The sequence below is a fragment of the Camellia sinensis genome, chromosome 7 (assembly GCF_055761805.1).
Source record: "Camellia sinensis isolate YWXY chromosome 7, ASM5576180v1, whole genome shotgun sequence".
NCBI lineage: Eukaryota > Viridiplantae > Streptophyta > Magnoliopsida > Ericales > Theaceae > Camellia > Camellia sinensis.
In genome coordinates this window covers 134428484-134446163 of record NC_138967.1, presented here as the reverse complement: position 1 = coordinate 134446163, position 17680 = coordinate 134428484, and the positions used below count along the sequence as shown (strand labels likewise).

The 17680-nt window shown below is 41.3% G+C and overlaps 1 pseudogene; it reads right to left on the bottom strand.

Moving 5' to 3' along the window:
* LOC114274217 (cellulose synthase-like protein B4) overlaps positions 1-17680 on the bottom strand; it is a 106702-nt pseudogene that overhangs the window by 75599 nt on the left and 13423 nt on the right.

Genomic DNA, 17680 nt, shown 5'->3' with positions numbered 1-17680 from the left:
TTAACTTACTTTGTAGAAAACAACCAATTGGTTGCCAAAAGGGTCGTCTTTTAATCCATCATAGAAGACTTAAGGAGACTGAACAAATGCCTTTGATTGTTGAATCCACCAAGAAAAAAACACATTGCGTGGAAAACAATTCGTGGATTATTTGCGTACATGTCACAATCCACATTAAGCATGAATGGAGCATTTGTCATCACTCCTAATACTCTTGTCTGTTCCATCATTGTAAAATTATTTGCATAAATAACAGTATACAAATCAGACCAATAATTTAATAACATAAGATAAATAATTAAGACAAAGTATATATAGTAGTTTTATAGAAGTTCATTAATTGTGGAGAAGAATAAAGTTCTTCCTTGTTCTCCCATATAACCTTCAAACATAACATAAATTTAAAATCTCCTTACGTAGCCTATAAAAAAAGAGCAATGATTGAGATTCCTACTCTCACAAGACCTCACAAATCTGGATCACTCATAATGTGGACCTCATAGATGCATGAGTAGACTCCACACATACATGGCGGGCCATAATCAGTTTAAGGGTGTGGGAGTCATCCCAAATGAGATCCCAAACATTTTCCATAAAAAAATAAAAATTTATTATGACTATTATTATTTTATAATTTTTGGCTAGGTTAAAAGTCACATCTTTTATATTTTCAATATTAAATAAATGTAAGTATGTGGAAAAAAAAAAAACTTTTAATTTATTTTTTTTAGCATAAATTACACATTTTACCCCTACAATTTGACTCAAATTTAACTTTGGTTCCTATTATATCAATTTGAAGAAAAAATTTCTGGTGTGCAATGCGCATTGTATACAATTCTATCACAAAATTACATAAGTCTTTACGAACATATATACGTGATCTCACAAAAATGTATAAGTTGAATATATAAATTTGCTTAAGTCTATTCATAAAAGTGAAGTTATGCGGATTTGTATTCAATTTATATATTTTTGTGAGATTACGTATGTAAATTTGTAAAAACTTACGTAATCTTATGATAAGGTTACATATGATGTATATTGCACACCAGAGCATTATCTCAATTTCAATAATTTGGTCTCTACACTTTAAGGTCAATGTGAATTTGGTAGACACCCTTCCCAAATTGTTAGAAAATGAATCAAACTAAGTAACAAGAATATAAGCTGATTAATTCTACATAACAAACAAGTAATATTCACTTGGGGGCTGCCTAAAAGACAAATAAATTATTGGATTCATGAAATACCTTAATTATAGTGGGGTCGTTTTGAGCTGTATATTTGAGAAATCTGCAAAATCACCTGCAAGTCCACAAGGTATGGACCTTTGGGCTGCTTCTTCAATTTTTTTGCTTAGCTTTTCATATTCATCCTACAAAAGAGACGAGAAATGAAGACATAGATTGAGCTTGTTTTATAATTATATCGTTAATTTGATATACATTATTGAGATTTTTTTATTTGATAAAGTATTTAGTCTTCAACTTTAACTCAAGGGATTTAACTTAGTGGGAGGAGAAGGTAGTTTAAGGGCTTACCATCCAAGAGGTCACATATTTGAATCCTATGAAAGTCAAACATCTCAAATTTTTAGCCACTGGAGGTTTGTCCAGTCGTCAACTTTAAGACCCTAGAATTAATCGAGGTACGCGTAAGCTGATCCAGACACCTAATTGGTCGTCAACTTTTTTCACGCGACGTCTTATTCTTAAATAATAGACCCATCCATCTTCGGCGGAGCCTATAGAATATTGATGGAAGAGCTCGGCTAAACCGAGATTAAGGCTAGCCCGGCGGTTTAACTCAGCAATACCATTTATTATACGGTAAGAATTGGTGGAAAGTTGGGCTGGACAAAGGTTGGTCTGCCTAAGGAATTCACAGAGAAGAGGCTGTACAGGGAATCTTAGTCCGGTCTCTACTATGGACAGCATGGTAAAGGGAACGAAGTCGTGTTTTTCCCATGGTATGATATCCAGGTCGGCTAGGGTAAGATGGACATCATCAGGGATGTTATAATCTTTTTGGAATTCGGCCATGGCACCTGGTGAGTTAACTAAGAACCTATACTTTCCCATTTGTGGTTTAAGTTATGAATAAATTAAACTGGAGTGTTAGCTCGGTCGAAGAATAATGTTGAGCAGTTCGGTTGAGCGCTCAAAGGAGTGCCTGGGCAACCTAAGTCTGCAAAGCGAAAAACAAAGGAGTTAAGCACAGATCGTTAGATCGTGCTAAAAGAAATAAAGGCAAGATAAATGAAGTCCTAGCTCGGCTATGTGAGATACTGGGGGTCTTAGCTCGGTTTGAGCAAGGTGTTTGTTAGCCCGGTTGAGCCTCTAGGGGCAGCGTTCTTAGTTCGGTCTGGACTAAGAGGACTGGTTTAGCCCCAAGCTGTAGCTCGGTCGTGGTTAAGGCATTCAAGCACTCTATTGCGCAGACCTAGTACAGTTCGATAGCTCGGCTAAATTGAATCAAACGATGGTTTGACTTCTTGAAACTACTAGTATAGCGGGAAGTGTTAGTTCGGTTGGTTAGTCTGGCCAGACTGATATCAACCACAAACAACTTCCTAGTTTGGTTGCGTGGTGATTTTGGATCAAATACAATGTTCTATAGATTATTTCGTAAATACAAATGGTTCTTACAAGGTTCTTTCCCAGCAAACACAAGGCAGAACAAAAAATGGGAAACATGTGTTTTGCAAAAACACAAACAATATGTTGTGGATTAAACAAGTGTGAAAACAAGGAAAATAGAACAGATCTGTGTAGCTTACCAGATGAAGAGAAAGGAACCGGAAGTTGGAAACGGCACTGGAGGGATTCACGAGCTCTGCAGTTGCAAGTTTAAGGAGCAATGGAAGATCAGAAGCAACGGAGAGAGAGAAGGTGAATAGTGCAAGTGAAGTGAAAGATCCAAAAACAAAAGGGTTTTGTTTTGTGTAGAGGGAAGGACAAAAAGAGCGGGACTGCTCCAATTTTGCAAGATACGAAGACGGCATGACAGCTGCATTGGGCCAATCAGAGTGTGCCACGTGTCTTTGAAATAAGAAGCGATTCAGTTGCTGCTATTGAAGAGACGTTTTGACCAGGCAGATAGAGCCCGGTGTGAATTTAGCCCGGTTGTAAAGCTAAAGAATTTAGCTCGGTTGGTAGGCTAAAGTTTTTTTTAAGCTCGGCTAGTAACAGGTAATCCCTATCATGCTATACAGATGGAATTAAGGGGCAATTGAGAGGGTAATTTATATATAAATTGGGCCGAGCTGGGTAATGGGCCGCTGTGGGCCACAGTAAGAAGGGCGGAGTAAAAAGGGTTTTGGCGTTAGCCCGGTCCAAGAGAGTCTTGGAGTAAGCCCGGTCCTAGAAAGCCTTATTGTTATCCCGGTCCAAGAGAGATTTGCGGATAGCCCGGTCACCACACTCAGAGTTAGCCTGGTCGTGGCATAATGCAGTTAGCTCGGTCAGACCTAGCCATTCGTTAGCACGGCCTAAGCACACTATGGATTAGTATGGTTTGTACAAGAGAAACCAAGGTACACACAGTGAAAGGAAGAACCGAGCTAGGTGGAGTTCGGTCTATTCTGCGGCTTTAGCATGGCCATGTTATCCCGGTCGTATTAACATCGGAGCTAGATAAATCCATCTCACTTGGTTTAAGAAGTGAGGGAGGTGTTGAGGGATAAGCATTATCTTTCAAGAATGTGATTCCTAGGAGGACTCTACATGGAGGAGTAAGAGTTCTACTAGGAGTATGCCACACGGAACCTATAAAAGCTCATAACATCACCTATGGAGAGGTAACATAACTTTGATTCTCGAATACACAGAGCTTTTGTCTATTTGTCTATTTTGCTGACTTAGGCATCGAAGAGGTATCCGGCACACACCCGCCAGCTAGCTCACGTTTGTGTTTTCAGGGAGTAAAACGACATTGTATGGAGGAGCGCAGACTTGATCAACAGGATTATACGAGAAGGTTTATTTCTTTCCCGTACAATTGGCGCCATCTGTGGGAATATAAAACAGAGAACAAAACCTCTTGATCGAGTTTCCCTCGCTAGTTGAATGGCGCACAATGAAGATTTGCCGTAGTCCGCCATCGACGGACAAATCCCAGAGGGGGACGGGAGGCGCGAAGGATTGCCCTCTATCCCTCCCATGGCGGACTTAGAGCCCCAGCGACAGAATCCTCGGAGGGATACAAGAGGGAGGCAGAACAACAGCCCTCGTCGCTCTCACTCACAAAGTCCTGAAAGGCAAAGGCGAAGAATCGACCCTCAGGCTCTGGAGGATCGCGTAAAAGAGCAAGATGAACTAATAAGGAAGATGGCGGCGGACATGGAGGCCATTAAGCTCCAGATCAAGGGAAAAGGGGTGGTGACAGGAGAGGGGCGCAAAGGAAATACGCCTCCTCACTACTCAGAAGATCGTGGTAGGCATACCACGCCATCACAAGCAGAGAGTAGAAGCCTCAGGACAGGTGACACTCAATCAAGGACTTCCAAAACTCGTTACTCTAGGTCTGAGAGAACGAGATCATTGAGGTCTTACACTGAGGGAAGTGCCTATCGGCCCTCACATACGCACCAGACATCATCCAGGCAAACGAAGTTGCCTAGATCGTCCGACTTACGGACTGTGCTTGAAGAAAGGGCGCGACAGAAGGAGGATGCCAGGGCACACGACACGCACAGAGTTTCAGCCCTTCAGCGGTTGGCTCCTCAGATGCATGGAAGCGTCGAGGTTGGAATGCCAATACCGCACCTTGCCTACGAACCAACAGATAAAGCGTTGGCAAGACTACATAGCTCGCCGTTCGTTCCGGCGATTGAGAACACACCATTACTCTCAGGCTTCATCCAGCCTAAATTTACCACGTACGAAGGGAAGACAGACCCTTACATGCACCTAAGCCACTTTCGCTAGGTTATGGCGGTATACTGGCGGAACGAAGCTTTGATGTGCATCCTATTCCCATCCCGCATTGGCGACCTAGGTTTAACCTGGTTCAAAAGGTTACCAGAAGGCAGCATAGCCTCCCAAACGCAATTAGTGGAGGCGTTCATGACAAGATTCAAAACGAACACCAAGACGCCAGTGGAGATTGATCAGCTACTCTCCATTGACATGGGCGACAAAGAAACACTGAGGTCCTACAACAGTCGCTACTGGAAGACGTTCAACCAGATAGGGGACTGCCCCACCAATCTTGCCATCGCATAATATAAAAGAGGACTTCTAGTCGGAAACAGATTGAGGGATTCGATTACAATGACTCCACCCCTCACGATGGAAGCCTTAATGGAGAGAGTGCACCAACATATTCGGGTAGAGGAGGATGGCGCCTGTGCCAAAGCAAAATCTGGTGCAACAGCAACACCAGACAAGAAGACTACAGCAAAGGTCAATACGGTAGAACGTCAAAACAAGAATGGACGAGGCAGGCGAGACAACGAAGAGGACCGAGATAAAAGATGGTTGAGAGTCCGCACTACCATTACCACGGTATTCAAGAAACCAATCTACCAAATTCTCAGTGAGATACGCAATGAACCTTTCGCTAAATGGCCAGCTAAATTAGGAGAGGCTCAGAAGGACTACGACGAAAGATCTCGGTGCACCTTCCATAAGGAAAAAGGGCATCGCACTGAAAATTGTGCACCATTGAGGCAACAGCTGGAGGAGTTAGTGGCAACTGGTCACCTAGACCGATACATAGAAGGAGGGACGCAGCCAGCCCCCCAAAACCACGACCACCAGACGGAACACCGAACGACGCCCCACCTCAAGGCGTGATAAACGTAATACATGGGGTATTCGAGCCTGAGAGAGTATGTGAGCTCAGGGGCAAGATAAAGAAGGCTAAGCACTTAAGGGAGGTATTAAGTGCGCAGCCTACCATTAAAAAGGGGAAAACAGAGGCCACGAACGTCATGTCTTTTCAGACAAGGACCTGGAAAGGATATATTGCCCTCACAACGATGCACTGGTCGTCACTCTCCGCATCAAGGATTATGATGTCAAGCGAATTTTGATTGACCAAGGAAGCTCATGTAAGATAATGTACTACGAAACTTTCAAACAGTTGAAATTGAAGGACAAAGACTTGGCACCTGCCTTATCTCCCCTGATCGGGTTCAACTCAATGCCAGAATGGCCAGTTGGCAAGATAATCCTCCCAGTCAGAGCTGGAAGCATGACTAAACAAGTGGAATTCTGGTTATTGAAAGTCCCTTCCATTTATAACATAATCTTGGGAAGGACATGGCTGCACGCCATGCGATCGGTAGCATCAACCTACCATCAAGTAATGTGGTTCCCCAACAAAGCCGGAGTAATTGAAGAGGTCTATAGAGACCAAATTATGTCCAAGCAATACTTCGTCACAGTGAATGGCAGCCGAGCTGCCAAGGGGTTTGTTCAGATGGTAGAAGAGCCCGAAAATAATGAATTGCTTGCGGATGTTAGCAAAGCCGCTGAACAAAAGGTAGTGGAAGACTTGGTACAGGTAAGAATAGATGAAAAGAACCCGGATAAGTTCTTTTTGCTTGGCTCATCTATGACCAACATTGAGAGAATAGAGGTCATGGAATTCTTAACCTCTAACATCAAAGTGTTTTTCGGGACACCGTACGACATGCCTAGCATTGACCCAAGCTTCATCTGTCACCAATTGAATGTCCACCCAACTGCCAGACCAATTATACAGCGCACTCGCAGATCGGCACTCCACTATGCTGAGATAGTGGCGGAGGAAGTAGAAAACCTGCTAGAAGCAGGAGCTATCAGGGAGTTGCACTACCCCAGGTGGATCTCCAATACAGTGGTAGTGCCTAAGAAGAATGGAAAATGGCGTGTCTGTGTGGACTACAAAATGGTCAACAAGGCACATCCAAAAGATAGCTTTCTTCTTCCACGAATAGACTAACTGGTAGATCTGACGGCAGGACACAACCGTCTTAGCTTCCTTGATGCGTACAGAGGCTACCATCAGATCGCTATGTATGAACCAGACCAGGAGGTCATATCTTTTACAACGCCAAGAGGACTTTACTGCTACAAGGTCATGCCATTTGGCCTAAAGAACTCAGGGGCAACATTCCAACGGATGGTCACCAAGATGTTTGAATCATTGTTAGGCAGAACAATGGAGGCTTACATCGACGACATGGTGGTCAAGAGCAAGGACAAGAGTGACCATCTCAAGGACCTAGGTGAGATGTTTCAGATCCTGAAGAAACACAAGTTACGCCTTAACACATCTAAGTGTGCGTTCGGCGTAGGATCTAGCAAATTCCTAGGCTTCCTGGTAACCAACCGAGGCATAAAGGCAGACCCTTCTCAGATCAAAGCAATCCAGGATCTAGAGAGGCCAAACTCAGTAAAGGAAGTACAACATCTCACCGGTATGGCAGCCGTGCTAAACCGGTTCATCAGTCGGTCGTCTGACAGATGTCGACCATTTTTTCAAGCATTGAAGGCCAAGTTTCAGTGGGATGAAGAATGCGACCGTGCCCTGGAAAGTTTGAAAGAATACATGTTTTCTCCACCTCTGCTAGTAACCCCAATACCTGGAGAAGAACTATTTTTGTACTTGGCAATCTCACAGCACGCAATTAGTGCAGTGTTGGTTCGAGCAGAAGGAATCCAACATCTACCCATCTTTTATGTCAGCAAGACATTGCTGGGCGCAGAAACCAGGTACTTACCATTGGAAAAATTGGCCTTAGCCCTGATGATGGCATCAAGGAAGTTGTGGCACTACTTTCATACCCACACCATAATCGTCCTCACAGCTTTCCCATTAAAAGCCCTGTTTGAGAGGGCAGACTTTTCTGGGCGAATCTTGAAGTAGGCAGTACAGTTGGGACAAATTGACATCAAGTTCCAACCCAGAAATGCGATAAAAGCCTAAGCCTTGGCAGACTTTGTCGCAGAATTCACCCCAGGAAGTCATCATATCTGCCCAGTCGACCTGACCGATACAACCGAACTAGGGTTAGAAGTTGACGCCGAAATAGCGCAACCCCTGGTACAGGATACCCAGTCAGACCCTGAGGCAAACCAGAGTAAAGTAAGAGAGAAAGAAGCAAACCATGCTACACCAAGCAAAGATTTACTAGCAAATGAAGACTTGGTACAATCAGATAATGAGGGGCAAACAACAAGCATGGACTTGAAAGAAAACACCAGCAACACTCAAGACCCCAAGGCATCATCCGATCTACCTGCTGGAAGTTATTCATAGGAGAGATGTGGAAGCTCTTTGTGGATGGAGCATCCAACAGGCACGTAGCAGGACTCGGCATAGTTCTCATCTCACCAGATGGCCTAGTATTGGAACAAGCAGTCAACCTTGGCTTCCCAGCATCAAACAACGAGGCGGAATATGAAGCACTTTTAGCAAGACTAAAATCGACATCCTGCATGAAGGCCACCGAGCTAATGGTTTACAGTGACTCACAGCTGGTGGTAAACCAAATTTCAAGTGACTACGAGGTAAAAGATGACAGGATGGCTAAGTACCAAGAATTAGTCAAAAAAGAGATCAAGAAATTTGAAGTAGTGCGGATAGAACAGATTGGTAGGGAAGAGAACAGTAGAGCGGATGAATTAGTAGGCTTTGCTTCAATAGCAGATACATCCGTCCCACACCCATTACTGATTGACTACTTACCAAGACCAAGCATTGAAGAACCTGAAGTAGAAGAAGTATGTTGCGCCGAACTAGGCCCTTCATGGATGGATCCCATCATAGCATTCTTAAAAGACGGCGTCCTACCGGAAGAGAAGAAAGAGGCCAACAAAATAAGAGCAAAGTCATAGCGATTTTGGCTCTCTCCATCAATGGCCATGTACAAGAAATCCTTCACAGGACCTTATCTAAAATGTGTCCATCCCAGTAAAGTTGAAGCGTTCTTGTTTGAGATACACGAAGGCATATGTGGAAGCCACCAAGGAGGAAGATCATTAGCTTACAGAGCCATTTCGCAAGGATATTGGTGGCCATACATGCAAATAGATTCAGAAAAGTATGTAAAGAGGTGCGAGAACTGTCAGAAGTTGGCACACCAAATACATTAGCCAGCCAGAGAACTTCTACTGTTAACTAGCCCATGGCCCTTCGCAATGTGGGGCTTGGACATAGTAGGGCCACTCCCAACAGCACCCGGCAATAGGAAGTTCTTTCTAGCAGCAACGGACTACTTCACAAAGTGGGTGGAGGCCGACGCACTAGCATCAATAAAGGAGAAAGATGTGAAGAAATTCGTCCGGCAGAATATCACTACTCAGTTCGGCATACCAAAAGCTCTAATATCAAACAATGGCACCCAGTTCGACAGCAAAATTTTTAGAGGCTTTTGTGCAGAGTACAAGATAGAATTCTACAATTCTACACCGGCTTACCCCCAAGCAAACGGCCAAGCAGAAGCATCAAACAAAGTTGTCTTGGATGGATTGAAGAAAAGGCTAGAAAAAGCGAAGGGGTAGTGGGCTGAAGAGCTCCCTCATGTTTTATGGGCTTACCGTACCACACCTCGTCGATCTACTAGGGAAACACCTTTTTCCTTGACCTATGGCATGGAAGCAGTAATCCCACTGGAAGTCGGCCTCCCTACAATCAGATGTGAAAATTTTGATCCAGACCTAAATGCAAAAGCCATCACCTTGGAGCTCAACCTTGTGGAAGAAAGAAGAGAAAGAGCACTGGTTCACATCGCCTCATACCAGCAAGAGTTATCAAGGAAATACAACAAGACACATCCAAGACAGTTCAAGATTGGAGATTAGGTACTTCGCAAAATAATGGGAAACACTTCGGTACCCGGAGATGGCAAGCTAGGGCCCAATTGGGAAGGACCATACAAAGTGGTTGGATTAGCTGGAAAAGGGGCATACCATTTGGAAGATGAGGACAACAAAGCCATTCCCAGGCCATGGAACACTGCCAATCTCAAACTATTTTATTTTTAGCTTTTCTTCTAAGTGTTTGTAATTTTCTTTTTTCTTTCTCAATAAAACAAGTAGCCTCTTTTCAGCACAGTTGTTTCATTCTGTAAAAGATTGTTTTAGTGAGTTAGAGACATTGTAAGCATAGTTGGCCAGAATAACCAACTTTGCACCCCTCCTAAGCCCAGGATAAGGATCCAGGCTGCAGGATGTTTGGCTGGAAAAACCAAACACTTTGCTCTAGGTTGGCAGGAATAACCAACTTAGAGGTTGGCCGGAAAAACCAACACCCCTCCTAAGCCCAAGATAAGAATCCAGGCTGCAGGACGTTTGGCTGGAAAAACCAAACACTTTACTCTAGGTTGGTTAGAAAAAACCAACTTAGAGGTTGGCTGGAATAACCAACACCCCTTCTAAGCCTAGGAAAAGGATCCAGGCTGCAGGACGTTTGGCTGGAAAAACCAAACACTTTACTCTAGGTTGGCTGGAAAAACCAACTTAGAGGTTGGCTGGAATAACCAACACCCCTCCTAAGCCCAGGATAAGGATCCAGGTTGCAGGACGTTTGGATGGAAAAACCAAACACTTTACTCTAGGTTGGTTGGAAAAACCAACTTAGAGGTTGGCTGGAATAACCAACACCCCCCCTAAGCCCAGGATACGGATCCAGGCTGCAGGACGTTTGGCTGGAAAAACCAAGCATTTTACTCTAGGTTGACTAGAAAAACCAACACTTAGTCCTCTTCAGCCGAGATAAGGATTCAGGCTGAAGAGTGGTTGGCTGGAAAAACCAACACTTTGTACTCTTCAACCGAGATAAGGATTCAGGCTGAAGAGTGGTTGACTGGAAAAACCAACACTTTGTACTTTTCAATCGAGATAAGGATTTAGGCTGAAGAGTGGTTGGCTGGAAAAACCAACACTTTGTACTGTTTCAACCGAGATAAGGATCTAGGTTGAAGAGTGATTGGCTGGAAAAACCAACACTTATTGTTCTTCAGCCGAGATAATAATCTAGGCTGAAAAGGTTGGTAACTATGGCTTGATAGATTGAAAAGCTAAAGACCGGGATAAAGTATCTCGGCAATAGAAGGTTATACTTCATTCAGATTACAGTTAGAAAGCAAGTACCAGCATGGAAGTAAACCGAGATAACAGTTGGAACAAAAGAGGATTTCATTAAGTGCAAATTGAATACACAAGGTGGGACCTCAGCCCGGTTACAACTTCTTGTCCAAAAGAAAAAAAAGGAAAATACAGAGATTAAGCAAAAAGGTCATCTATCTCCACGTCAAGATCAACTCGGAGCCCGGTCTCATCTGGCAGCCTGGTCTCATCTGGTAGTTCGGTCGTCAGATCTTCAACCGGTGGCTCCAACTAAGCTGATTGAACAGCAGGTTCATTAACAACTGGGGTATTGTTTGGCTCGGTCTCTTCTTCGTCATCCTTAGCCTAAAGAAATTGTTACTGAATGGCAGCAGCGTACTCCGTCATCGAACCCGGGATAAAATACGGAGGAGGGTTGAAGACCTCAATCTCTGGCCCCTGACCGAGTTGTGCCACGGCCGCCCTCCATCCGCATTTAAAGAATAAGTCTTTGGCCGCCTCGCATTGCTTAATGTAAAGAGCCTCCCCTTCCTTGAAACCACGGTCCTCCGCATCTTCCAGCTTCTTCTCAAGCTTGGTTATCTCGGTGCTCTTTTTTCCCTTAAGCTTGGCAGGCTCGCGCAGATCCTTGTCTTTTACCACGGTCGCTGCTTTTTGCTTGTCTGCTTCAGCCGAGCTAACAATACCGGTCAGACGACCATTCTCGGTTGTCAGCTCGGCTATTTGTTTCCTGGCCACTTCTAGTTCGGTCGTTCTTTCATTAGCCTCGGCCATGGCCTGCCTGGTGATTTTTCGAAGTTCCAACACTCGCTTATGAGCAATATGGTTCTTCTGTATGGCCTACAAAGGGTTGAAAAGAAACTTTTTTAAGTACGACCGAGCAGAAAGTTGTAAGAATTTGAAAGATAAGCAAGAGAGTTACTTACCAGCACCATGGATTTTGTGGATGAGCGAAGTGCCTTCAGCTCGGTTAGGTGATCGTGGTGCTCCATGTCAGGTGGAAGGCAAACACTTTTGGCCAAATTAAAGGCCATTAGGTGATCCTTCTCAGCTACCACCGAGTCAGTATCCTGTATAGCACGGTTCTGAAAAGTGATTTTTGGAGCCCACTTAGAAGAGTTAGCCCGGTCAGAGCGCTCCGGTTATGGGCTTGGTGGAGGAATGGTATCCTCTTCATCAACAAGGCGTGGCTCGGTCATGGAAGTCCGAGCACGCTTGTTTTGACGAGATGAAGAGGGTTGATGCGTCGGCAAGGCCACCACGGTCTCTTGAGGTAGGCTTGTTGGTGGTACCTCGGCTTGGTTTGTTTCGATCAAAAGGGCCCTCACAGCTCGTTTTTTGTCCATCTCTTGCTCAGCGGTTAAAGGGATCAATTTGATTTGGGGCAAGTTTGGGTCCAGTTCGGGAGAGGCTTCCAATAAGAAATCAGTCACCTTGGTCTTCCGTTTGCCACTATATCAGTAGGTCGGTTGAAAGTCCAGTAGCTCGGTCCAACTTCGGTTTGGATATCGCAGGGCGGCGCGAAGTATATTCAAGTTGGGGTAGCTGTATTGGGACTTGAGGAAGTTCAAATCTACATAAAAGAAGACAATAGTTAGAGCGGTTTAAGATGAGAAAACCGAAGTAAAGAAAGGCGTAGTATAAAGCCAAGGTAACTTTACCGGCTACACCCTTGTTCCAATTTATTCTGTCACCAGGGATCTGGGCCTGTTGGTCCTCAAAATTTCCAGACACCTAGAGGAAGTCATCATCAATTACATCTTTATCCGGGGTATCCTTTATTATTTTTTCACGCCGACGTCTTATTCTTAAATAATAGACGCATCCATCTTTGGTGGAGCCTATAGAATATTGATGGAAGAGCTCGGCTAAACCGAGATGAAGGCCAGCCTAGCGGTTTAGCTCGGCAATACCATTTATTATATGGTAATAATTGGTGGAAAGTTGGGTTGGACAAAGGTTGGTCTGCCTAAGGAATTCACAGAGAAGAGGCTGTACAGGGAATCTTAGTCCGGTCTCTACTATAGACAACATGGTAAAGGAAACGAAGCCGTGTTTTCCCATGGTATGATATCCAGGTCGGCTAGGGTAAGATGGACATCATTAGGGATGTTGTAATCTTTTTGGAATTCGGCCATGGCACCTGGTGAGTTAACTAAGAACCTATACTTTCCCATTTGTGGTTTAAGTTATGAATAAATTAAACTGGAGTGTTAGCTCGGTCGAAGAATGATGTTGAGTAGCTCGGTTGAGCGCTCAAAGGAGTGCCTGGGCAACCTAAGTCTGCAAAGTGAAAAACAAAGGTGTTAAGCACAGATCGTTGGACCGTACTAAAAGAAATAAAGGCAAGATAAATGAAGTCCTAGCTCGGCTATATGAGATACTGCGAGTCTTAGCTCGGTTTGAGCAAGGTGTTTGGTAGCCCGATTGAGCCTCTAGGGGCAGCGTTCTTAGTTCAGTCTGGACTAAAAGGACTGGTTTAGCCCCAAGCTGTAGCTCGGTCGTGGTTAAGGCATTCAAGCACTCTATTGCGCAGACCTAGTACGGTTCGATAGCTCGGCTAAATTGAATCAAACGATGGTTTGACTTGTTGAAACTACTAGTATAGCGCGAAGTGTTAGTCCGGTTGGTTAGTCTGGCCAGACTGATATCAACCACAAAAAACTTCCTAATTCGGTTACATGGTGATTTTGGATCAAATACAATGTTCTGCAGATTATTTCGTAAATACAAATGGTTCTTACAAGGTTCTTTCCCAGCAAACACAAGGCAGAACAAAAAATGGGAAACATGTGTTTTGCAAAAACACAAACAATATGTTTTGGATTAAACAAGTGCGAAAACAAGGAAAATAGAACAGATCTGTGTAGCTTACCAGATGAAGAGGAAGGAACCGAAAGTTGGAAACGGCACTGGAGGGATTCACGAGCTCTGCAGTCGCAAGTTTAAGGAGCAATGGAAGATTAGAAGCAACGGAGAGAGAGAAGGTGAATAGTGCAAGTGAAGTGAAAGATCCAAAAACAAAAGGGTTTTGTTTTGTGTAGAGGGAAGGACAAAAAGAGCGGGACTGTTCCAATTTTGCGAGATATGAAGATGGCGTGACAGCTGCATTGGGCCAATCAGAGTGTGCCACGTGTCCTTGAAATAAGAAGCGATTCAGTTGCTGCGATTGAAGAGACGTTTTGACCGGGCAGATAGAGCCCGGTGTGAATTTAGCCCGGCTGTAAAGCTAAAGAATTTAGCTCGGTTGGTAGGCTAAAGTTTTTTTTAAGCTCGGCTGGTAACAGGTAATCCCTATCATGCTATACAGATGGAATTAAGGGGCAATTGAGAGGGTAATTTATATATAATTGGGCCGAGCTGGGTAATGGGCCGCTGTGGGCCACAGTAAGAAGGGAAGAGTAAAAAGGGTCTTGGCGTTAGCCTGATCCAAGAGAGTCTTGGAGTAAGCCCGGTCCTAGAAAGCCTTATTGTTATCCCGGTCCAAGAAAGATTTGCGGATAGCCCAGTCACCACACTCAGAGTTGCCCCGGTCGTGGCATAATGCAGTTAGCTCGGTCAGACCTAGCCATTCGTTAGCACGGCCTAAGCACACTATGGATTAGTATGGTTTGTACAAGAGAAATCAAGGTACACGTAGTGAAAGGAATAACCGAGCTAGGTGGAGCTCGGTCTATTCTGCGGCTTTAGCATGGCCATGTTATCCCGGTCGTATTGACATCCGACCTAGATAAAACCATCTCACTTGGTTTAAGCAGTGAGGGAGGTGTTGAGGGATAAGCATTATCTTTCAAGAATGTGATTCCTAGGAGGACTCTACATGGAGGAGTAAGAGTCCTACTACGATTGTGCCACACGGAACCTATAAAAGCTCATAACATCACCTATGGAGAGATAACATAACTTTGATTCTCAAATACACAGAGCTTTTGTCTATTTGTCTATTTTGCTGACTTAGGCATCAGAGGGGTATCCGGCACACACCTGCCGGCTAGCTCACGTTTGTGTTTTTAGGGAGTAAAGCGACGTCGTACGGAGGAACGCAGACTTGATCAACAGGATTATACGAGAAGGTTTATTTCTTTCCCGTACACAAATGAATGTTAAAAACTTATTTTACATTGCCTACATTACTTATCTATCATTGTGAACTCTTCTATTTGGCTTATATATATTATATATAGATAAATTACATTAACTTCCTCTTCAATTTGATGAAAATACAGTAAATTTTACAATTTAAACATGGATAAAATCTATTTTATCTTATATGACTTGGTAGCACTTTTTTTCGTCTTTTTTAAAAATAGCCATATGCTCCCTGGTTTTGGACTAAAATGCAATCATTAACACCGTTAACTATATATGTGAAATGACTATAATACCCTTAAATCCTATATTTTTTGTTATTTTCTTTCTCTCTCGTTTCTCATTCACATAATTTATAATGTTCAATATTAATTCAATTAAATCACAATTAATTACAAATTCTTAATTATTTTTTCTAATTCTTAAATTTTTATTATTTATATTTTAGATCACAATTAATCCAAAATATTTAACTATTTGATGTAATTACTAATTTTTAATCAAATTTTAATTTAATTATATTTTAGATCGTCATTAATTCTAAATTCTTAATTATTTATTATAATTTCTAACATGTTAATCTAATTTTAATTTAATTACATTTTACATCAATTCTTAATTATCGTTTATTTTATATTTTATTTAATTATAATTTAAATCAATCCTTAATTATATTTTATATTTTACATCAATTCTTAATTGTATTTTTATTTATTTTAATTAAAATATTAATCTAATTTTTGATTTAAAATAACGGGGTTTAAATTGTTCTTTTGTTTTATTAATTTCATTCTAATTTTTCAACAAACAAAATTCTTTCTAGAAAATAGTGTGTGCAACGTATCTTCCATTATTTTAGAGGGAAAAACTAATGATAACACTTTATTTCAAAACCATGTGAGAGCTTTCTAACTCTATTTAAACAATAGAGAAGTAAAGTGTTTCAGCTCAAACCATAAGTGGATAAAATGAATTTAACCCTTTCAACATAATTACATTAACTTCTATTTTAATAAAGCTAAAATAATTGAAACTAATGCAGTTGATGTTAAAACACAATGATAAACAAAATATATATATTTCAGTGTGAAATATATGAGAATATTATTTTTTTTCATTCATATGACTAACAAATTTTTGATAAAAAGAGATTAAATGTAATGAGAATTATTAGAACTTAAAAGAAATTGACGAGATATAAGTGTCATTTACGCTTATTAGGGTAAATTACTAATAGGTTCTAATAGTTAAATTTAATTTCTATCAAATTTTATTGAAAACAAGTCCTAATAAAATTGTCGCTAAAAATAATTTTTTGTGATATTTTTTACATATGTCGCTAAAAATTGACAATTAGTAATTTTTCTTTGTCACGATTTTTATAAAATGTCACTGAAACTTACCATTAGTGACTCTTTTGTGATGAATTTTTTAAATTGTCACTGAAAGTTGAAACTTAGTAACATTTTTTGTAATAATTTTTTTTTAACTATCGCTAAAACTTATAATTAGTGATTTTTTTTTTTTTGACAGTTTTCAAACTATCGTTAAAAATTGATAATTAGTGACAGTTTTTTTATAGCATTTGATGAAAAATGCCATTAATTCTCATATAATTTATTGGATAATAAATTTACCTATTAAGATTCCATTATTGTTTTGACAAGTGACATCAGCTTGAATTACCTTCATCCTTTTCCATTCTTGTTTGAACTCCTGCAAAACATCTCGAGATGATGTGGACTCAATAGTGAAGTATCTAAATGGGGCTCTGATTTGAACGTTGTACTTCTTACAAAATGGAACCCAAATCTTAGCAAATTTGGATGCTTCAATAAGAGAATAGAAGGTGAGAGGAGAAGCACCATCATCGGACACATAGCAAGCTAACTTATCAGATGGATAATCAACTGTACAGTATTTACTGTAAGGATAGGGGGTTCTAGGACACGGTCTGCTGTTGTAGCAAACATGTTCACTGGAGGGAGGTCAAGCTTCCTGTTTAACCCAATAAATAAATAAATAAACAAAAAAAATGAAAGACTTCACATTAAATTATTTTAGAACATATAAATATTATGTACCAAGGAAAAACATATGAAGAAAAAAAATTGAATATATGGTGTAAATTTAAACATGGTGCTCTAATTTTTTTTTTTTTTTTTTTCTTATAGAAATAAGTTCATTTAAGCTCTGAACTAGTTACGATATCTACTTTCAAACTTTCAATCCTAATTTGTTTTAGTCTAGTTATATAGATTATTAAATAAAAATATATAATTATAGATATATGAGGCATCATGGTTCAGTTGTTGTCTGCAACATCTCTGTTTTTGAAGTTTGATTTTCTTCACTCTTCTGCTGTTGTTTGCTATATAGAAGTAGGAAACCCCTTTCTCTGCTTGAAATATATTTTTCTATATTTTTTCTGTGTAACCTAGATGAAATATATATATATATATATATGCATTTATGTGATGTTTGTTGTTTGAACCTATTCAAAACACAATAACAATTTTTACTAATAT